This window comes from Ictidomys tridecemlineatus, chromosome 2 (assembly GCF_052094955.1).
Source record: "Ictidomys tridecemlineatus isolate mIctTri1 chromosome 2, mIctTri1.hap1, whole genome shotgun sequence".
Taxonomy (NCBI): Eukaryota; Metazoa; Chordata; class Mammalia; order Rodentia; family Sciuridae; genus Ictidomys; species Ictidomys tridecemlineatus.
This window is the reverse complement of record NC_135478.1, coordinates 227459165-227480731: the sequence shown is the minus strand read 5'-3', so window position 1 is coordinate 227480731 and position 21567 is coordinate 227459165. Positions and strand designations below refer to the sequence as shown.

General features: G+C 55.2%; 1 long non-coding RNA gene across 2 annotated transcripts in view; it reads right to left on the bottom strand.

The window, feature by feature from the left end:
- Positions 1-21275, bottom strand: part of LOC120891782 (uncharacterized) — a 48537-nt gene extending 27262 nt beyond the window's left edge. For both annotated transcript variants that reach the window (XR_013435522.1, XR_013435523.1), the window contains exons 1-2: positions 20592-21275; positions 13432-13583 (exon numbers count right to left, since the gene is read on the bottom strand). This is a non-coding gene — a long non-coding RNA (uncharacterized LOC120891782). The remainder of the gene's footprint in view (positions 1-13431; positions 13584-20591) is intronic.
- Between the last annotated feature and the right edge of the window lie 292 nt (positions 21276-21567).

The following is a 21567-nucleotide window of genomic DNA, read 5'->3' as shown; positions in this document are numbered from 1 at the left end:
ACTTACATCCTGTGGATAATTTCATACAATATTTTGAGAATACCTGCATTTGGACTGTGACCCATTAGTGAATTCAGGTGTGGAATTTTATACACGTGGCATTGCGATGCTCAAAACTGTTGAATTTTGGAGCATTTCGGATTTCAGATTTCCATATCAGGGATGCTAAACATGTACCTAGTAATCTACTGTAAATGAGGAGATTAAGAACATCTAGACAAGATAACATCCAGGGATCACTGGGCTAAAAGGCAAAACATCGTACCAATTATTGAGCTAGAATAGATTCTTCAATAACCACCACAAAAATTGAACGTGGGGAGGGAGGGACAGAGCATCAGTGCTGGGGGGAAGTGATTCAGGGAGACCCATCTGTACCCTCACAGGGACACAGGAGACAGCTACCATTGATCCTGCAGCCCTCATGTTCATGAGGCATATTCATGTCTGGTCCCAGTGTCTTGGGACTTGGATGTTTTGTCCTTTCCTAACAGCAAGTCACCATTGCTCCTTCTCTTCTCCCATCATTGGTCATCCATCCCGTGCTCCCACTTTTCTTTCCCTTTTTCCTCCATACTTTATTATTTGCCACCTCTTCTTGCACGATTAGAATTATATTTAAGCCACCAAACCACCATACCTAGGCTTTTATGGATACTCCCCACACGCATCATGTCACATACCTTCAAAGCAAGTCGCAGGTGGCCCCGCAAGTCTCACGACTGGTCTCCCTCCAGCAGACAGGTTAAGAGCAAAGGTCTTCCCTTAGAAGACCTGGATCAACCTCTGACCCCTGCTCACTATTTACACCATCTTGGTCACGGTATTACCTCCAGGGCATATTAAAGTGAAACATTACGCTGACAACTTTAAAAGATGAGGCATTCAAGAGCTTAACCCGGGCCTTGGCAGTTTCCATCCTAAGCTTACTACCAGCCCCATCCCCTCTAGTTGCATGTCCCTTACCCATGGTAGGGCTACAGTCCACTGAGGAAAACCTGGGACCCAGATACTCAGGATGGGTACTTAGATCTTCATGCCCAGGGTCCTCCTCCTCTAGATTAAGAGAGGATTACATCCATGGTTTTTAAACCAGGAAGAAAATAATAACTCCCTGGAGAGCTTCAAAGATGTGCAGATTCCGGAACAGCACTCCAGATGGGCAGCGTCCGTCTCTGAGAAGGGATACACCACCAAGAATGAGATGCCAGGCTGGTTGGGGTTCACTTTGATTCCAACCTCTTGAGAATCTGCAATTTTGGATTCACTCTATTTCCTTCTGGTTGTCTGAAATCCAGCCACTTCACACTCAGTCATGTTCACGTCAAAGGCCACATGCATAAAAATGATTAAATTCTACCTGGTGAACTTGTATATATTCTCAGGAACATTTCCTCGACTGGAAATGAAATACTTGGGCTCAAGAATGGGTTTTTAACTCAGCTTAAAAAGGGGAAAGATATAAAAATTGCAGAGACGATTTCAAATTCCCAAGCTCTCTTCCTTCCAGGGCCCTAGGGGTGAAACTTAGAGAAGCAAATGCTTATTTATTAAAAAGCTTTCAGTAATAATCGCATAACATCTGTCTCATGCAGAAAGACACTCAAAAGATAGCAACGTTATTTGCCATCTCTTCTGTGTGGGATGAATGTAGATACCTATAAATCTTCAAGACATCACCAGACCGCATCAATAAACGTGAATGATGGCCCAGCACTAACATAATTAAGAAGAATTAATCCTACCGACTCTGCCATGATAGGTGAGTTGTCCATAAGAGCCTTGTCAGCACTTCAAATATTTCTCAACTGACAAAGATTGGACATTTGGGAAGAGCAAATATATGTAGTCAGACACAATCTGACAGGCTCCACCAAGATAAATCAGCCTCCCCACCCTTGAGGGAAGAAAAAGAAAAAGAAATGGTCCATTAGGAAAGCAGAGTGTCGAGTTTTATCTTCCAGACTCTGGAAGTCCAAGAGAGGCTCACTTCACAGACAAGGAAATGAGCGCGAGAGAGTTTTCTGTACGATGGACACAGCTGGTCCATCTGGACGCAGAGTGGCTCACTGTCGGGTCCCAGTTTATAAACTGTCCCAGACGAGGGGTTTAGGTAAGTCAGCAACATCCTAAGTGCATCTTAGTGCATCCCCCTGTATACACAATTGGGTGGGTGCTGTGTGCAGCCCTGGCCCCCTCTGCACAGGACACGCTCGGTCCTCCAGGTGCACGAAGCATGGCTCAGCTCACAGCTGAGAGCAGCTCCAGGAACCCAGGAATCACTCCAGACCGGGAGGGAGGACGCACCTGGCCGCACTCTCCTGTGGACAGACCCATCCAGTGGCAGTTGGGTGCCGGGGTCACGACCAGTCCTTTGTGCCTCCCCTGGATGGTTCTTAAGGGTCCATCCGAAGCCTCTGCTGCAGTTCCTTCTTCCCAATCCTGCTCCTTTACAACGCTCAGGTCCTGCTCCCAAGAGTCGGTCACCTCCTCTCAGCAAGCTCCCTCAGCCTCAGCACCTGTGTCCCTGGTTCACCAAGTAACAATAATGACCAGCTCCCCGTGGTCTGGAACAAAATGGGGTCCGGCGAGGTCCTCCGTCCACTCTGCGGCTGCGGCCCCGGGAACTGTCCTGGTGGCCCGGGCGCCGCCCTCTTCCCTGCGTCCTCCTGAGCCGTCCCCTTCATCTGCTCCTTCTCTGCTCTGCCAGAGGCGCTCCATTTGCCCATCCACACCTTCAGAAGCCACACCTGGGCAGGGTCCCCTCCCCGTGTCCCACAGACCTTCCAGACACCCTTCCCTCTGGTCCCACCTTCCCTGGACCTCAGACTGTGACCTGAACCTGCCAGCCCCCACTCCTACCCCGGCCCTCTCCAGTCCAGCTCGGTTCAGGAGCCCCTCCCCGACTCTCGACCAAGTTTCAACCTTACAGGGACACCAGGAAGACGGTCCCCTCGCCCTCACACTCATGGAAGTCCCACCTGCTGTCTCCCCAGAGCTCACCACTACTGTGCCTTTGATTCTTCCAGAGGTTTTCCTCTGAACGCTTGAGCCCTGATAGAGGAACCCCCGGGCAGGTCACAGTCGTGTGGGGTTTCTTAAGGCACCTGCAGTGAAGGTACCTGTCCCACATCCTTCATTCTACAAGTTGCTTTTTTACTTTTTCCTTTTATTTCCATTTCTACATTCTCATGGAGAGAGACTACAGTGTCCTAGCCACAGCATGGTCTCCGCCATGCAGCGCCCTGCCATTGAGACGTCCTCCTGTGGTGGGCCTCTCTCCCTGTACATCCTGTCACACACACTCCACTACCCCTTCCCCACGGGACTCCTCATGCACCTGCCCCTCTGGGAAGATAAGAAGTGGAACTGCTTTTCCTCCTGTCTTAATTGACACTGCCACATTGCTCTTAAAGTGCCTGCACGGCTTTGCACAGCTCCCATCATTGTACAGAGGACCCCCTCCAAGTCTGCCCACCCCATTCTCTATCTTGGATTCCCAATCTGGACCACGGGCCCCTTTGGTCAGGCCCATGCCTCAGCCACTGAGAGCCACCCTGCCAGCGCCCATTCCACCCAGGACACGAAAGAACCAGAACATTCCCTCCCGTCAGTCTAGCCCAACCTCCCTGGCCCTGCCCTGGAAGAGCTCCGTGACTTGAATGTCACTAAAACGTGAGGCCCACGGGGCAGGACCTGGGTCTAGTGATCCTGCTGTGACCCCATAGCTGCAGCTCCTGGCCATTCTCCCTGAGAACTGGTGGGGGGAGGGCAGCTGGACTAGGAAGACCCAAGCAGCTCTCAAGGCGGGTCCACCTGGAGGGTCGGCTGAATCCACAGAGAGGCCGACCCCACCCCGCGAGAACACACCCACACCCCGAGCTCTGCTTCCCAGGCCAGCTGGGTCTGCCCCAGCGGGTGTGTGCCTGGGCTCTGAGGCTGCAGCCCGGGCTGAGGCCACCCTGCACCCTAGCGGTGCTTTGGGTGGTTGGTGACGGTAAAATTCAGGGAGATTTAAATCACAGAGCGCAATTTGCAGAAAGATCGCGATTAATAAAGGAGCTGCTTGGTGCTTCTGGTCATTTCTTTCTCAAACACATGCTCATCTCCCAAGAGAGTGGGAAACTCAGCTGACTCTCTTCAGAATGCATTTGAGCCACCTCTAAGAACATAATACAAGCTTGTCTACTGGAATTGTATTTTGGGGGGGGTGGGCTGGAGTAGGGGTACAGGGGACTGAACCCAGGCATGCTTTACAACTGAGACACAACCCAGGCCTTTTTATTTTTCATTTAGAAACAGGGCCTCACTAAGTTTCAGAGGCTGGCTTTGAACTTGTGATCCTCCTGCCTCAGCCTCTCAAGTCATTTGGATGACAGGCATGCACCACTGTGCCCAGCTATGACAGTTCATTCTTGAACTCTGAATAAAGAGCAAAGAAAAAAATGACATTACACTAAAAATTTGCCTTTCTCCTTGGTAGAGACAGATAGTCTCAGGACTGCATTGTGCTCTGGATCTAGAGCAAGGAGCTGGGTGTTTTCTCAGCAGGATTGTTGGATTAGGTATAAAAATGGAGTTGCCAAAATTCCAACTGCACCTCCATCTCCTGGGATGGGCCCTGCCAGGATTATCAAGCCAACTGAGGATGTGAAAAGCTTTCAGAAAACCTGGCCAGCTGTCCCGGAGCACTGAGGAACTGCTCAACACTCATATCTTCAAAAAAAGAATGCCAGTCTCAGAAAATATCCCCTTCCCCAATCCACTATGATATCCTCAGTACCACTCCTGAGAAACAACGTGTTCTTCAGGACCCCCAAGGACCAAAGTCCTATTTATGACAACCACCGTGGAAGACAACAGCCAAAACACTCAGTTGCCCCCAGAGGCCGCTGGCACAAGGACCAGGTTTGAACCACGTGCTATGAACAAAGGTCTGGCAGCAGAGGCCGACCCTGTTCTGCGGCCTTCCCTGGTCGTGGGTTATTTTTGTTCAACTCATCTCCTGCAAAACCTTTGTAAAAGCAGCCCCTTTACCAGGTCTGGGTAGATTACTCTGGGGTCTTAATAGGCAAAAATGAACCAGCTCTGAATCTGCACTTCCCATTTACCCAGCTCAATCTTGAGCATCCACAGGACCTCTTGGAAATATTTCCTTTTTTAAAAAATGAGCCACTTAGCACCCATAAGGAAGGGCTTAAAACAATAACTTTTTTTTTTTAATGGTACGGGGGCTCAAACCCAGGGCCTGAAATGCTACTCAAGTGTTCTGCCAGCGAGTGAAGTCCCTAGCCGACCTACAATAACCATTGAAAGGTGATCTAAGAAGTAGTATTCCTAAAAGTTTCTACATAGTCTAAACAAATCAACTGAATTTATTGGCAGGATAAGGAGACAGCCTCAAGATGACTCTGGAATCCAGAAATATTTTGGAATATTTGCATGTACATCACAAAAGTCTTATTAAACGCTGGACATTGCACCATCAGGAGACAGCAGAGCTGTGTGAGCTGGGATGTGCATGGGCGGGCCAGCTCCAGCAGAGGCCAGGCAGACAAGCTGGATGTGGCCAGCAAGGCCGGTGGGCTCCGGCAGGCAGCACCTCTAAGACCCAACAGGATAGAAACCAGGGGTCGACCAGCTAAAGAGCCGAAGGGGCTAAGTAAAAGCCACCGCAGCCTGTCAAGGCAGTTCCCATCACACGGCGGATGTCTTCAAGACTCCCTTGCTCGTGGAGGGCCATTCCAGGGCAGAACCTTCCAGAAGAACAGTGGTGGTTAGCACAGGTAACAGCTGGCTGAAGCAAGGAAGGAGCAGACATATCCATCATTTGCAGGGTTCCAGAGCGAGGTAGGTGTTCACCAGTCAACAGTGTCGGGAGTCTCCCTGAGAACTCCCAGGCCTTTCTATTTTGACCAGCTTGATCTTAGACACCTCCCCAAAACAGTTAAGCCAAAAAGTCATTCCTAGGAGTAATGAAAGACAAGAACGGCTAGAAAAGAGGAGACAGCAACTAGCCAACAGGCTCCATGGGGAATGTTCAGTCAAGTATGGCCTTGGCTCCTCCCCCTCGCAGGACCCCTATTAGTGCTCTTTAGGTTTCTCCTAATAGGACCACTAATAGGACCACGTCTGTTAAATTGCCTACAGAAGTTCCTGCAAGATCAGATGTATAGATTCACCAACAAGTCAGCCAATCAACTACTTCTTAAAGACTACCAGCCCTGGTGCCCAAGACGGAGACCTAAGACTCATGACCAACTCCTCTGGCTCCAGAGACTCTGTGCCCATCTAAAACCCTCTCTAACCCCTTTTTCCAGTTTTCACAACCCCTCTTTCACTTCCTAGGAATGAGAACTACTCTCCAGCATGTCCTCTCTGCTTGTTCAGTGTGCTCTACAGCATCCCCACAAGGAAGCATCTTTATGGGTGCCCTTTCTTAACGCCCACAGCTTTTCAATCACTCCTCCTCCCCCTGTGTCCCACCTGCCCTATCTCACACGTCCACACAAACTCCTAAGGGAACACGCAGACCGGTGCCTTCCTGTGCCATTCATTGCCTCAATCCCAGCACAACCACAAACTGAACTGGACCCTCTTCAACGGGGTGACTCCTAACCACTAAAGGAACTGCTATTATAAATGCAGCCCTATTTCTAACCTGCTACGAACTTCCATGCTGCCTTTACAGCTGGGAATAGTCCACTGTAAAGCCCATCAGACCGACTCTTCTCCTGCCACAGTGGGCAACTCTAAAGCTGACCAGGTCAGCCGCCCTACAGGCCCCATCCTCTTCCTCATTCCTCCACCTTTCCTCTGAGGATCGACCTCCTGACCCTCACCAGCTCACTAGATTCCTCCATTCACTGTTCCATTCCAGCCCCCAGAGCTTATCAACTTTCCTTCAATCTTTTTTCCCTCTTTCCTCTGACGATCGGACCTTTCTGCAACAGGTTACATCCACATCCAGATCTGCCAGAGGACCAATACCCACACCCCCTTAAAATCCAGACCCTATCCTTCTCATCAGGCCCGTGGTCACACCCCGGCAGCTGATTGGCAAATTGATTTCACAAACATGTCCAGGGTATAAACCATCAAGTATCCCTTAGTACTGGTGGACACGTTCTCAGGGTGGATAGAGGCATTTCCCCCATCCAATAAGTGGGCATCCACGGTTGTGGATCGGTTGATATCTGACATAACCCCTCGTTTCGGGATGCCCACTTCCATCCAATCAGATAATGATCCAGAATTTACCTCGCAGATAACTCAGGGGCTAGCTAGTGCACCATTACTCCCTTGGCATTTCCATTGCCCTTACCATCCCGAAGCTTCAGGGAAAATTGAAAGAACTAACTGGTCTTTCAAAGAAACTCTCACCAAGTTCACCATGGAATTAAGCTTAGACTGGACTAAGGTCCTCCCCTTGGCCCTGTTGCATCTCAGGGCTTTACCAAAGAAACCATCCAACCCTTCCCCATTTGAGGTTATGTACGGCCGTTCATTCTTACCCCCTGGAATACAGACTGAACAGTTACCTCTACCTGATTCCTATGCTCTACCTCTCCTTTTCCATCTACATTTTGAACTTTGGAAATACCAGGACTGGCTTTTACCTAACCCAACCATTACTCAAAACCCCCTCACCCTAACACGCAGCCAACAGATATATTACTGCCTCCCAGGTGAAAGACCCCAATTGCACCCCAATGGGAGGGCCCTGCCTCGGTTATCATGTACTCCCTCGGCAGCAAAACTCAGACTCACAAATAATCAATTAACTCCATGGATTCACATTTCCAGGCTCAAACCATGTGTCCGGGAAACAGATTCTGACGACATTGGACCAGAGGATTCACAAGAATCCACACCTACATACTCTTGCTCTCCCCACCCTACTGATCCTTTAAAAATCCATCTCTCTCGGGTTTTTGCCCTTACACCCATAGCTGAGAACGTATCTGAAAAATGTACCTTAACTTTCTGATCCTCATCCTCATCCTCACCCCAAGGATAACGCCTTCACCATCATATGTCTGGAGATTCAAGGTGAGAGAAACATACACACACAAAACACCCGGACCACCACTTCTGGTTGTCCCCTAACGGGGTGCTCCTCAGCCATCTCTATTGTACTCTCTTCCTCTTCCTCTGAGCTCATTAAGCAATCCAGTCGCTCTTACTTATGTTTTTTATATGACCAAAATAAGGGTTACTGCAAAAGTGACCGGAAACCTACGGAGGCTGCCCCTATTGGTCATGCAGAATTCATGATGCAGATTCAGGGCAATTAAATGTAGGAAGATTTAAACTTGAGTCTGCCTCCCACCAATACAAGCCGACCATCCCAGACCCTGGGAACCCACGCTGGGCAGCGGGAGTAAAGGCTTCCTTTTATTGCGGTGGGTATGCCTCCACTCCCTGTGGTTCCTTATCCATTACCTGGAATATGTTTCCATAGAATCCCCAGCCTCTCTTTTGTCTCAACCAACACAAAACACTTAGAACAACGGCTGCTCGCATCCTTAGAAAGCCAACGCACTTCTGACTCTCAGGCTTCACCCATCTATACCTGGTTACAGATCATCACTGACACATTGTCCTACCTAAACCAAACTCTGCAAGTCCAGCAAATTGCTTTCTGCGCGCTTCCCTAGCGTGGCCCTTACTTGCCGAAGTTCCAATAAAAGTTTCCAGCGTGGATGTCTCCAGCTTGCCCAACTTATCCTACAAAAAGGATCCTATGAAACCCCTGCAGAATGTTCCTTTATGGGAACCCGAGGAAAATAACCACACCATGATTCCTCGGGTTTGCCTTCTGGGATCTGTGACTCCCAATTCCCTTCTGGCAGGTTTTTGCCACCGTAACCTAACTATCAACCACCCCACTTACTCCCCACCAGTCTCTTCTTCTGTGCAATGGCACTCTCACCAACATTGTACTCTCCAACATGTCTAGCCCGTGTTTATTAGTCACCATAGTTCCACAACTCACTCTCTATAGCAACTCTGAAGTAAACCCATCCTTAACCCTCTAAAATGTGGAAAATGGGCTGCATTCCCTCCGTTAGTGATAGGCATTTCATTAACGGCCTCAGCGGCAAGTGCAGGGTTATGGGGAGGTGGGGGGCCTTAGGTCATTCCCTATGGGCTGTCAAGGATATTAATTCGAAACTTGAAGGAGCACTTACTTCCACAGCAGAATCTCCAATATCCTTACAAAAACAGGTCACCTCATTGGCACAAGTCACCCTTCAGAATCGCAGGGCCCTAGGTTTACTCACTGCCGAGAAGGGCGGAACCTGTCTTTTCCTCAGGGAAGAGTGCTGTTATTATGTCAACGAATCGGTCTTGTAGAAGACAATGTGGTTAAGCTCACTGACCTGGCAGCCACCTTAAGGACCCCAACCTTTTCTCTTCCTTAATGGCATGGGAATGCCTATCCTTGGACCACTATGTGTAATCTTTTAATGTGTCTATTTTTCCATGAATTATAAAGTTCATTCAAACTCAAGTAGGTAAAATCTCTCACCAAACTTTTAACCAGTTTCTACTTAGAAATTATCAGCTTCTGGCCACAGATGAATTAGCCGCCTTCTCCAGAGAACACCCCTCAATGCTAAAAACCCTTCAAAGCTTCCTGGGATGCCTTCTTGAGAGCGATATCTGATGAGGCCTGGCTCGTACCCGCCGTAGAGACTTATACCGCCTGGACTGAAGTGATGATGGACCTTTGGCTACAGGGAACATTTTGTGATGTCACATCTGACCTTATACCAATCTTGGCAGCTCTCTTGTGGGGACTCCTAACTTCCTCCTTCAGACCCCACTCAGCAGGAAGCAGCCAGAACGAATTGACGTCCCTTTCCATATAATAACAAAAAAAGGGGGAGTGTTGGGAGTCTCCCTGAGAACTCCCGGGCCTTTCAGACATGGCGCTGGGCAAATTGGCAGTGGGCAGCTAGAACTCCCCGGGCCTTTCAGATAAGGAGCCCCTAATGCAACATGGCGGCGGGCAAGTTGGCAGTGGGCGGATAACAAGCGGTTTTGAAAACCTTCTAATTGGCCCTCCACCCCGTCTTCCGTACTCGTGGACAGCTGGTGCCCCCCGTGAATCTTAGGCAGGGCGGACGTGCGTGCACCGTAGGTGATGACCTGACCTTTACTGTGATTGGCCCCGGGAGCTTCCTGGTGTAAGATGACTGACTCTCACTTTCTATATAAGCTAGCACCAGCTTGCAGTACAGCGCTTCATCTTTGTCACTGCTGTCTGTGTGTGCGTTTTGATCTCCGACGACGAGCCTTGGCTTTCAAACAGGACATTTGCAGACCCAGGAGGCCGCAGATGGGCAAGCCTTGAAGCCAGTGGAGCTCCTCCTCCTGCCATTCCAGCTCCCCCACTAAGCCCTGCCTCCAGAGCACCACAGCTCCTTGCTCACGTGAGGAGTGACCGCCCTACAGGGGTCATGGGGACGGCCACCCCTTGCGAAGAGCTCATCTGAGTGTTCTAACCCCATCATTCCTTGGTCCCCACAAGTCTATGACTCACAGAGGCACAGAGGCAAGGTCATGCCAGAGGTCACTAGGATACAGAGAGCCATCATACAACACAGCATGACAAAGAGACAAAGACAGTGATGCTTTGAGGGTTTAGAAATAGAAGGGGAATCAGAGCAGCCTGGAGCGGGGGCCTCTGCGGGCCTGTCTCCCTCTGCAGCCCTGGCACAGCCGTCCTGCCCTCTGTGTCTCCTCTCCTGGACCAGAGGGTGCTCCTCCAGTGCAAGGACAGAGCCTCACCACCTCCGTGCTGCCCGGCTGCCCCAGGAGGAGCCCTGTGAGATACCTAATTATTGTTCCCCTTTTACAGGGATAAATAGGAAGATCTGTCCACGTGTCTTGATTGAGATCACAGAAGTGAGACCCCAGCCCCAGAGCCTGGCTTTGTGCTTTAGAATCTATGCCCTTTTCTCTCGATCCTGCTGTCTGGAACATCCTTTGAGCTGTGAACGGACATTATCCCCAGTTGAAGAAGTTAAGACTCAAAAAGTGGAAGTACCCTAATTTGTTCAAGAATTCAAGGCTGGTAAATAGGGAAGCCAGGTTTCAGAACCGGTTCCACCTCATTCAAAACCCCATGCTGGGTCTACTGCACAAGGGACCCCAGGCCTTGTCATAACACAGTCAGCAGGTGTTGCATGGCATTCTAGACCATTCTAGATCATTATGAACTCACCAATGGCTGTCATCACCATCCCCACTTACAGACAGAAGTGGAAGACACAGGCAGTTGAATAACTTGCACAAGGTGACATGACAGGCAAGTGGCCAAGCTGACATAAAAGCCCAGGGTTCTGGCTCCACAGTCAGTGTTCTCAGCCACCACCTGGACTGCCTGCAATGACAGCGGCAGACACTGAGCTGACTGCCACCCCATTACTCCTGGTGTCTCCAGCAGGTCCAAGGGCTTTCAGATGGGAGGGTGTGTCAGTGAGGGTGTGTCTAGGAATGACTGACATGTGAGATAGCCAACTGAAGTGGAGACCCTCCCTAAGCATGGACAGCACCATCCAATAGGCTGGAGACTTGGCTGAAATAAAAGTTAGAAGAACAAGGAAGCAGCAGCAGATGCAAGTTCGATTCTCCTTGAACAGGATCTTGATTGTGGCTGCCATCACCCAGGGATATCAGACGCTCTCTCTCTCACTCTTCCAAAGTGGACTCTGCCAGCGATTCTCCGGGGACTTTCCTGAAGCCCTCTGCAACTTCTTGTTCTGAGGTTCCAGCTTCTTGGACTGCAGAGTCAAGAAGCTGGTTCCTCCAGCTCCCCAGCCTGCAGACTGGATGGCCATTGTGGACTCTCCAGCTTCTGGTCGCGAAGGCCAACCTAATAAGTTCCCTTTTGATAGTCACGCTTCCTATTCCCTGATCCTGTTCCCCTAGAGAACCCCGACTAACACAAACACCCTCCACCTGATACATACGAAGAACTAAGGGTCACAGCAGCTGGGGTATGACCATGAACCACTGCGTAATTTCCTGGCAATGGTTTCTAGAGACCTGAGCCCATGGGAGACACACACGTGGAGGGGCAGCCAGAGGGGGGTTAGGGCTCTACTCACCCACTTACCTCTTCCCAGCAGGGGTTTTCTCAGCCTGCTGCCACAGCCACCACAGACCCCTAGGGTCCTGACCAAGTGCTGCAAGGAACTTCCCGACTTCCCTCCTGACTTGACTCCAGCTGCTGCAGAACTGGGAGTGGCAAACAGCTCAGTCTCTGCCTCCTTACTAACTAGGAAAATGGGAATCCAGCCACCACCAGCCTTGAAGACCATCCGAGGGAGACAGTAGGAGCCACGTGTGAGTAGAGGCGGATGGGTGTGCCCAGCGTGGGGCTAGCTGCTAGCCCAGTTGGCACCTCCATGGACACAAGGTGCACAAAGAGCATCCCCAGGAGCACAAAGAGCATCTCTGGGGGAGCTGAAAAATGAATTCCAGGACCAGAGCCCAAGCAGACACTGCATAGAATAGGAAAGGGACATGAATACAGTGATCATGATAACTAACCAGACCAGTTCCACAGGACAGTCAGCCTGACCAGTGTCCCCTGGGCCACCTCACAACACTGAACTCCTCTAAACTGAGGACAATCTCTGAGCCCCGGTTTCATCAAGAATTCCCTCCAGTCCTGGGGCAGGGCAGCTAACAGGACCCAGAGGAAGGCACGTAAACCCCAGCACCCTTTCCTCCCCTGGAGGCTGTTAGTAGATGGTTTGTGCCCAGTGGGGTGCCAGGGAGCCTGCAGGAGAATCCATGTCACTAAGGAGTACATACGGGCAACTGTGGAGCACCAGGAACCTGGAGCACGTCTGAATACCCCTTCCAGGAGGAAGAGATTTGCACCCCTTGCACTGCCCACATAAACACAGGATGCTTGGTGGGCCTGTTGCTGTTGGGCAGCAACGTATTCACTTTGGACAGGAACATCCTACTCCCACCCACTTAAGGGATGAAAGGTAACAAGGCTGCCAGGTTTGAGTGGACCCAGAGCCACAGAAGCCACTGCTGCCGACTCGGGCTGCAGTCCACCTTGCCCACCGTGGAGCCTTACGACCTGGAAGACCCAAGGACACCGAGATGTCTGCAGCACAAGGAGATGACAACGGACCACTGGGAAAGCCCAGAGCAGAACCCTGGGGCTTTAGCTCAGGCCGCTTCCTCTAGTTCCTCGATTCTCCACGCGAGAGGTGCCCCATCTGCTTCAGTCTGAACACATGACTGGGGACATCAGATTCAAACTGCCAGCCATGAACGAGGCACTTCCTGATGCATTGCACTCATGCACGGTGGCACCATGCCCGTCACCATGGCACCCCACAGGTGACATGGCAACAAAGGCACAGGAGCGCCATGCCCATGAAGATGACTCACCCTCTGACGGCGTGGGCACCCAGCAGCAGCTGTGGTGAGGAAGGTCCACTGAAGGGGCAGCTACACACCAGCTAGAAGCCACGTCTGCAAGGTGGCCACCTCCTGCTGAGTGCATGGGCTGCCAGCGACCAGGACACGAAGCCTCTTCTTCCCTATGGAGAAAGCAAGAGCTCGTGAGCAGAGGAGCACAGCGGGAGGCCTTCCATGTAACACCAGGTAGTCTAAGGGGCGGGCATCCGGGCCCAGAGGGGTGCTAGTTCTCAGGGCACTGGGTGCTCATGAGGGGGACACTCTAGAGGGAAACACAGTCAAGGACAAAAGTGAGCTGAAATCTGAGGCAGCCCCGGGCCTTGCCGTCTCTACGCTGTTGAAGAACAAGAAGAGAAAGAGATCACAGAACTGAGGGGTGAGCCTCCTGATTACCAAAAGGGACCTAGGTGTTGCTCCAGGGGGACTGTTCTGTTCCCCTCTCTCCCACTGCCCTCAAAGGTCCAGCAGGAGTAACGAGCCCACCATGGCCAGTTCTGGGTCTCGCTGTGCATCCTCCTACACCAACCCCACCCACCTCTCCTGCAAACAGCCCCTTTGTCAAGTCCTCCGCCTTTTCCCAGTTGAGGGTGCTGTTTGTGTCCTGCCAGGAGCTGACCAGTGTGTCCATGATCACACGCAATTCAACACCACGATGCTATGACCATTTGTCCCACAGCTCACCGCCGAGGACACAGGCTGGTGGGGAGCACCCCGGCACCCAGGAAGCACAACACTGTGCCCCTGGGGACCAAAACAAAGAAGTCACTTCACTCAAGAGGCGCCCTGAGCTTGGAGAAGACAGTCACACTGATGTCAATCACAGGGCACCTGACATGTGTCATGGTGGACATGGCCCCAAGGTCCCTGCAGCAGCAAAAAGGGCCATCATCACCTGCAAGGCCCTGGAGAGGCAGGTGGAGGCCCAAGAGCTGAGGGAGGGGGACCCGAGGGAAGGGGCAGAAACCGGGGAGTGCAGGACCCCTGCCGGGCGGAAGAAGGACAGGGGTGGAAACAGAGGGTTTAGGGGAGCAGGGGGCCTACAAAACCCCATTTCACCCAAAGCCGGCAAAACAGAGATGAAGAGTCGGTGTGTTAGGCAAGTCCCCCGCTGCGACACCCCTCCCCAACCTCAGGTGAGCGGTGCACCCCAGTGAACCTTTGACTTCCAGGGTCTAGCAGCTTGCGTCACTCAGGCCCTGCAGAAAAGCTCGATTCTTGTGGGTTTTGAAATGAGCCCAGAATATGAGAAATTGGTCACTGTGCTGTCTTAAGTGTTCTACGTGATTTTCCCCCGTAGGAGAGTGGCCGGGGAACAGATAGATCAGCAAAGCAATAATCCTCAGCACAGCCTCACAAAACCACCTCGGGGCCACAGGGAGAAAATGTACAAGGGATGCGTGACAATTCTCTGGTTGTCACAGATAGTGGTGGGCAGCAAGAGCCAAGAGAAGAGGTGGCTGGGACCCCTCCAAGGTCAGGAGCACGGGCACTGATCCTGTGCAGCCCCCTCGGTGGGGACACGGGGGACCATTTCATCCCCTGTCCGTCCACAATTGTCACAACCTGCAGAACAATATTCAGGGGTAACAGGATGAGGGGGTGAAGAAAAGACAGACAGACACAAAACAGGAAAAGTCAAGCCAACCTCGCATGGAGGAAGAGTGGCCTCAAACAAGCTCAGTGCGTTCATTGTATAGGTTTAAGCATCGAAAGGATTTAGTGGGAGAGACAGTCTTCAAGATAAACAAAACCAAAGTTAAGGGTAAAAGAGCCCAATTAAAACCGATCAGCGTGCACCCATAACTCTCCACCTCTGGGCAGCACAGGTTCGAACCTAAGGGTACAAAAAGTTCTGTGGCTGACACAGAAGTCCCCCATTAACAGGGCATCGCAATAGACACTGGGCGATCTCATCAGCACCTTTGCACTGAGAAGTTCCCAAGAGAGGTGCTCCACTGTGACCAGGAGGCCAGAGACCGTCACTCATTCGCCGCCCCTGACACATGGTCATATGATAAACAGCTCTACTCTGCACCACCACTGATTAAAACTCAGACCAGGAGGGAGAGCGCGGCTCTCCAGAGAGACAACAGCAGATCACGCGGGCATCCACTGGTGGGCTGCAGGGCAGACATGCCTCTATGGCACGAGAGCCGCACCACAGCTCCTGCCCAGGCAGGTCTTAGGGAGCAGGATTGCATCACGTTGGAGAGTGAACACTCCCACACATCTCCACAGGCACCCTGTCGGGCACACCACCTGCTCCAAAGCCCTAGACCACAGACACAACAGGCTTCTGCTTAACAGGCACACCTCCAGGAGGAGAGCTCCAGACTTCAGGAACCTTCTCACAAGTGGTCCCACTTGACCAACATACAGCAGAGAGGGCATTACGCTGGCTCCATGTGACTCACCAGAGAGCAGAGGCTCAAGAAACAGTGCAAAACCCCTACAGCAGGACCTGCTCCCCTGCACCTCCACTAACCCTCCCCTCCCCTGCCCCCTCTCACCTTCCTTCTCCCCTGTCCCCCTCTCACCCTCCTCCTCCCCTGTCCCCCTCTCACCCTCCTCTCCCCTATCCCCCTCTCACCCTCCTTCTCCCCTGTCCCCTCTCACTCTCCTTCTCCCCTGTCCCCCTCTCACCCTCCTCCTCCCCTGTCCCGCTCTCACCCTCCGCTCCCCTGTCCCCCACTCACCCTCTTCTCCCCTATCCCCCTCTCACCCTCCTTCTCCCCTGTCCCTTCTCACTCTCCTCCTCCCCTGTCCCGCTCTCACCCTCCTCCTCCCCTGTCCCCCACTCACCCTCTTCTCCCCTGTCCCCATCTCACCCTCCTTCTCCCCTGTCCCTTCTCACCCTCCTTCTCCCCTGTACCCCTCTCACCCTCCTTGTCCCCTGTCCACTCTCCCCCACCTTCTCCACTGCCCTCTCTCACCCTCCTTCTCCCCTGCCCCCTCTCACCCTCCTTCTCCCCTGTCCCCTCTCACCCTCCTCCTCCCCTGTTCCTTCTCACCCTACTCTCCCCTTCCAAATCTCACCATCCTCCTCCCCTGTCCCCCTCTCACCCTCCTTCTCCCCTGCTCTCTTTCACCATCCTTGTCCCCTGTCCCCTCTCACCCTCCTACTCCCCTGTCCCCTCTGTCCCTCCTCCTCCCCTGCCCCACCTCACCCTCCTTCTCCTCTGCCCCCTCTCACCCTCCTCCCCCCTGCCCCCTCTCGCCCTCCTCCTCCCCTGCCCCCTCTCACCCTCCTCCCCCCTGCCCCCTCTCACCCTCCTTCTCCCCTGTCCCCCTCTCACCCTCCTCCTGCCCTGTCCCTTCTCACCCTCCTCCTCCCCTATTCTCTCACCCTCCTCCTCCCCTGCCCCCTCTCACCCTCCTCCTCCCCTATTCTCTCTCACCCTCCTCATGCCCTGCCCCCTCTCACCCTCCTCCTGCCCTGCCCCCTCTCACCCTCCTTCTCCCCTGCCCCCATCTCACCCTCCTTCTCCCCTGTCCCCCTCTTACCCTCCTCCTGCCCTGCCCCCTCTCACGCTCCTCCTGCCCTGCCCCCTCTCACCCTCCTTCTCCCCTGCCCCCCTCTCGCCCTCCTCCTCCCCTGCCCCCTCTCACCCTCCTCCCCCCTGCCCCCTCTCACCCTCCTTCTCCCCTGTCCCCCTCTCACCCTCCTCCTGCCCTGCCCCCTCTCACGCTCCTCCTGCCCTGCCCCCTCTCACCCTCCTTCTCCCCTGCCCCCCTCTCGCCCTCCTCCTCCCCTGCCCCCTCTCACCCTCCTCCCCCCTGCCCCCTCTCACCCTCCTTCTCCCCTGTCCCCCTCTCACCCTCCTCCTGCCCTGTCCCTTCTCACCCTCCTCCTCCCCTATTCTCTCACCCTCCTCCTCCCCTGCCCCCTCTCACCCTCCTCCTCCCCTATTCTCTCTCACCCTCCTCATGCCCTGCCCCCTCTCACCCTCCTCCTGCCCTGCCCCCTCTCACCCTCCTTCTCCCCTGCCCCCATCTCACCCTCCTTCTCCCCTGTCCCACTCTTACCCTCCTCCTGCCCTGCCCCCTCTCACGCTCCTCCTGCCCTGCCCCCTCTCACCCTCCTTCTCCCCTGCCCCCATCTCACCCTCCTCCTCCCCTGTCCCCCTCTCACCCTCCTCCTGCCCTGCTCCCTCTCAGCCTCCTCCTGCCCTGCCCCCCTCTCACCCTCCTTCTCCCCTGTCCCCCTCTCACACTCCTCCTGCCCTGCCCCCTCTCACCCTCCTCCTGCCCTGTCCCCCTCTCACCCTCCTCCTGCTCTGCCCCCTCTCACCCTCCTCCTGCCCTGCCCCCTTCTCACCCTCCTTCTCCCCTGTCCCCCTCTCACCCTCCTCCTGCCCTGCTCCCTCTCACCCTCCTCCTGCCCTGCCCCCTCTCACCCTCCTCCTCCCCTGCCCCCCTCTCACCCTCCTTCTCCCCTGCCCCCCCTCACCCTCCTTCTCCCCTGCCCCCTCTCACCCTCCTCCTCCCCTGCCCCCTCTCACCCTCCTTCTCCCCTGCCCCCCTCTCACCCTCCTTCTCCCCTGCCCCCTCTCACTATCCTTCTCTGCTGCCCCCTCTCACCTCTTTCTCCCTTGTCCCCTTCTCACCCTCCCTCTCCCCTGTCCCCCTCTCACCCTCCTCCTGCCCTGCCCCCTCTCACCCTCCTCCTGCCCTGTCCCCCTCTCACCCTCCTCCTGCCCTGCCCCCTCTCTCCCTCCTTCTCCCCTGCCCCCTCTCACCTCCTTCTCCCCTGCCCCATCTCACCCTCCTTCTCCCCTGCCCCCTCTCACCATCCTCCTCCCCTGTCCCCTCTCACCCTCCTTCTCCCCTGCTCCCTTTCACCATCCTTGTCCCCTGTCCCCTCTCACCCTTCTCCCCCCTGCCCCCTCTCACCCTCCTTCTCCCCTGTCCCCTCTCACCTCCTCCTCCTCTGCCCCCTCTCACCCTCCTTCTCCCCTGTCCCCTCTCACCCTCCTTCTCCCCTATTCTCTCTCACCCTCCTCCTCCCCTGCCCCCTCTCACCCTCCTCCTCCCCTGCCCCCTCTCACCCTCCTCCTCCCCTGCCCCCTCTCACCCTCCTCCTCCTCTGCCCCCCTCTCACCCTCCTTCTCCCCTCTCCCCTTCTCACCCTCCTCCTCCCCTCTCCCCCTTTCACCCCCCTCTGCCCTGCCCCCCTCACCCTCCTTCTCCCCTGTCCCCTCTCACCTCTTTCTCCCCTGTCCCCTCTCACCTCTTTCTCCCCTGTCCCCTCTCACCTCTTTCTCCCCTGTCCCCCTCTCACCCTCCACTCCCCTGCCCCCTCTCAACCTCCTTCTCCCCTGCCCCCTCTCACCCTCCTCCTCCCCTGCCCCCTCTCTACCTCCTTCTCCACGGGCCCCTGTCACCCTCTTCTCCGCTGCCCCCTCTCACCCTTCTCTCCCCTGCCCCCTCTCACGCTCCTTCTCCCCTGCCCCCTCTCACCCTCCTCCTCCCCTGCCCCCTCTCACCGTCCTTCTCTCCTGCCCCCTCTCACCCTCCTCCTCCCCTGTCCCCTCTCACCCTCCTTCTCCTCTTGTCCTCTCTCACCCTCCTCCTCCCCTGCCCCACCTCACCCTCCTTTTCCCCGCCCTCCTCCCTCCCTCCTTCTCCCCTGGCCCCCTCTCATCCTCCTCCTCCCCTGCCCACCTCCTCCCTCCTTTTCCCCTGTCCCCTTCCTCACCCTCCTCCTCCCCTCCCCACCTCGAACCATCCTCCTCCCCTGCCCCCTCTCTCCCTCCCCCTCCCCTGCCCCCTCTCACCTCTTTCTCCCCTGTCCCCTCTCACCCTCCTCCTCCCCTGCCCCCTCTCACCCTCCTTCTCCCCTGTCCCCTCTCACCCTCCTCCTCCCCTGCCCCCTCTCACCCTCCTCCTCCCCTGATCCCTCTCACCCTCCTTGTCCCCTGCCCCCTCTCACCCTCCTCCTCCCCTGTCCCCTCTCACCCTCCTTCTCCCTGCCCCCTCTCACCCTCCTCCTTCCATGCCCCCCTCTCACCCTCTTTCTCCACTGTCATCTCTCTCTCTCCTCCTCCCCTGCCCCCTCTCACCCTCCTTCTCCCCTGTCCCTTCTCACCCTCCTCTCCCCTGTCCCCCTGTCACCGTCCTTCTCCCCTGCCCCCTCTCACCCTCCTCCTCCCCTGTCCCCCTCTCACCCTCCTTCTCCCCTGCCCCCTCTCTCCCTCCTCCTTCCCTGCCCCCTCTCACCCTCATTCTCCTCTTCCCCCTCTCACCCTCCTTCTCCCCTATCCCCCTCTCACCCTCCTCTCCCCTGTCCCCCTCTCACCCTCCTTCTCCCCTGCCCCCTCTCACCCTCCTCTCCCCTGTCCCCCTCTCACCCTCCTTCTCCCCTTTCCCCCTCTCACCCTCCTCTCCCCTGCCCCCTCTCACCCTCCTCTCCCCTTTCCCCCTCTCACCCTCCTTCTCCCCTGTCCCCCTCTCACCCTCCTCTCCCCTGTCCCCCTCTCACCCTCCTTCTCCCCTGCCCCCTCTCACCCTCCTCTCCCCTGTCCCCCTCTCACCCTCCTTCTCCCCTGCCCCCTCTCACCTCTGTCTCCCCTGCCCCCTCTCACCCTCCTCCTCCTCTGCCCCCTCTCACCTCTGTCTCCCCTGCCCCCTCTCACCCTCCTTCTCCCCTGTCCCCCTCTCACCCTCCTTCTCCCCTGCCCCCTCTTACCCTCCTCCTCCCCTGCCCCCTCTCTCCCTCCTCCTTCCCTGCCCCCTCTCACCCTCATTCTCCTCTTCCCCCTCTCACCCTCCTCCTTCCATGCCCCCCTCTCACCCTCTTTCTCCACTGTCACCTCTCTCCTCCTCCCCTGCCCCCTCTCACCCTCCTTCTCCCCTGTCCCTTCTCACCCTCCTCTCCCCTGTCCCCCTGTCACCGTCCTTCTCCCCTGCCCCCTCTCACCCTCCTCCTCCCCTGTCCCCCTCTCACCCTCCTTCTCCCCTGCCCCCTCTCACCCTCCTCCTCCCCTGCCCCCTCTCACCCTCCTCCTCCCCTGCCCCCTCTCACCCTCCTTTTTTCCTGCCCCCTCTCACCCTCCTTCTCCCCTTCCCCCCTCTCACCCTTTTTTCCCCTCCCCCTTCTCACCCTCCTCTTCCCCTCCCTCCCTACTCACCCACGTGATCATCTGCCTCCTCTTCTGCCTTTTTATGATACCTTTTAGGACCTCATCTGGTCACTTCCCTCTGTCTTTAGTTTAATGGCTCCATCGTTCCTTGTGCTGGACGGGGCCCCTTCTCCTTTCAGGTGCCCAGGTGCACATCTTTATGCACCTGGCACAGATGATGGCGGTTGCTGCACAAGGCCAGGAACATGAGCTGGTGGGCTTTATGTGTCCACTGGTCTGATCCCCGGGCTGCCCAGAAAGCTGGCACACCTGATTCTGGATTTGTCTGCGGGTGTTCTGGACCACATTGGCTCTGGAATCAGTAGATGGCATAAGGACCCGCCCTCCCCCATGGGCAGACATCATCCAGTCCACCCAGGGGCCGGGGATGGGTTACTATTTCCCTGTCTCCTCGAGCAGGGACTCCCACAGGACTCGTGACTTACAGCCACCACACTGCTCTCAGTCTCCCGTAAAATCCTCTGTGGGCAGGCAGTAAGCCAGCTGCCCGCTGAAGGAACGTCATCTCTATGCTATGGTCTCGCTGCTCCGCCCACACAGTCAAGACCTCATGTCTGGACCAAGGGTGACCAGAAACCTCCAAGGTCATTGTGTCACCTGGGTGACTCACGTCGCTGTGATCACAGGTCACAGGCCAGAACAAGCCGTATGGCCCTGCCTAACTGTCAGGGGTGTGGGAAGAACAGTCCGTAAGAGCCCAGGAAGGTGACAGTTGGATATTGACAAGCAACAGTGTTGGCCACACTGCCCAGGCCAGCTCCTGGACACTGCCTGCCACGTGAGACAAGGCCCCCAGCTGTTGCCACTGCCTCCCATTGCACGGCCCGGGTCTCAGTCCCATTGCCCATTGGGGACAGCCGCCGAGAACCTCCCTCCTGGGAAGGCACGCAGGCCTCTCCCTGCCTCCTTCACTCATTATCCACTGTCTCAGGCAGAGGGCTGCTGCTGGGGCCTCTGAAAAGAG